Raw genomic sequence first — 1620 nt, 5'->3', positions numbered from 1 at the left:
GTCTTTAATCACTTTTCAGCCTTTCCTCAGTATCACAGAATTCATCCTGGAACAACGCTTCCAAATTTGAAGAATGCGAGAAAAGTTTTCTGGACTGTTCACCCCTTGCTTCACATTAGAAACTTGATACTGGAGAATAACCACTGAATACGACAGCACGTGGCAAGACTTCTAAGAGCTGCTACACCCTGAGTTCTGATCAGAGAAGGAATACTAGGGAAGATGTTCCAAGTACACAGAACTTGGAGAGCATGTTAATTAGAGCTGAAGCTTCATTCACCATCACAGAATTCATCCTGGAGAAAAAACGTAAAATGGAAAGAATGTAGTGAAATCTGTATGACTGCTCAACCCTACTCAGGATCGCAGGCTTTATCCTGAGGAGAAACATTACAAAGTAAAGAATGTGTCCCACCGTTAGCTGGAACTCACAACTTCCTCAATTCCATAGCTATCTTAGAGCATAGAAAGAGAGAAAGAGAAGAGAGAATTGCAGTGCTTACAAGTGGAGTTTGATCCTTCATCAATACTTGAAAAAACACATGAGGTTAAATCCTACATCATGACATCATGAATGCGGCACGGCTTTCATATCCAGTGTACACCAGACAGTGCATGAAAGAAGGTAACATTGAAGACATATTTAGAAAAATATAATTGAACATCAAATGTCAATAAATGTCACCGAATCCACATTGGGAAGTAGTACCTCAGTCTCTATTCAGAAATATATCAAAATACTGATGATCATGAATAATACAAAGTTAAACTCGATGTATATGCTCTTATGCCTCAAAAGATTAAATGGATTTTTGTCGGGAGCCATTCTGACTCACAAGTTGAGAATCCTCCTTGTAAGGTTACGGCAGGTTTGCAAAGTCTCCTTCCATCAGATGATGACCCACTCAGTTGTTTTTGCCTGTGCACCAACACCCCCTCCCCACAAGGCCCCTTGTTGATTGGTATCTGGAGTGACGTGTCCCCTTATTCTGGCCCTAATACACGCTGATTGCACCTTGTGGAGGAACTTATTATAGGAAATTCTTCTTCTGTGATTATGGAAGCAACTGTTGCATTTCCTGAGAATACTGTTTTTCTTATGCTTCTCAAGTAAACAGGCTATTGACCCCTGCTCACAAAGAAATAACTTTTGCCTTTGCTATGCTAGAAACATTGTCTTCTATTTGAATGCTAAGGATACCTTCCTGCCCATATGATTAGCATTAAATTCCTTACATCAATCACTACTGATAAAGATTATGCATGAATCTTCTACAAATCTATGTTCTGGTAAATTGTGACCTATCAAAGAATATTATCATCAGAAATCACTGTCTAAGGCAAATGCCATGTCTGTGCTATTCCCCATACATTTGACCTTAAATAAAGCTGAGGCTCAGTCAGTGCAGAGAAGCCTGCCTGTTGATCAGGAAGAATCTTGTGTTTCTCTCATCCATCCTTTTCACCAACACCATCCATCCTTCAGGGAACCCTGGACCTGCTGGGGCTGACCTCCAGCACCGTTAATTATAAGGAATAAGCTCACATAATCCCAGAGCCAGTAGGTCTCAGAGCCAGCTAGAGAACCAAGAGAACAGATGGGTCCGCTCTAGTCTGGGA

The sequence above is a fragment of the Suricata suricatta genome, chromosome 5 (genome assembly GCF_006229205.1).
Source record: "Suricata suricatta isolate VVHF042 chromosome 5, meerkat_22Aug2017_6uvM2_HiC, whole genome shotgun sequence".
NCBI lineage: Eukaryota > Metazoa > Chordata > Mammalia > Carnivora > Herpestidae > Suricata > Suricata suricatta.
Note: the sequence above shows the minus strand (reverse complement) of the source record.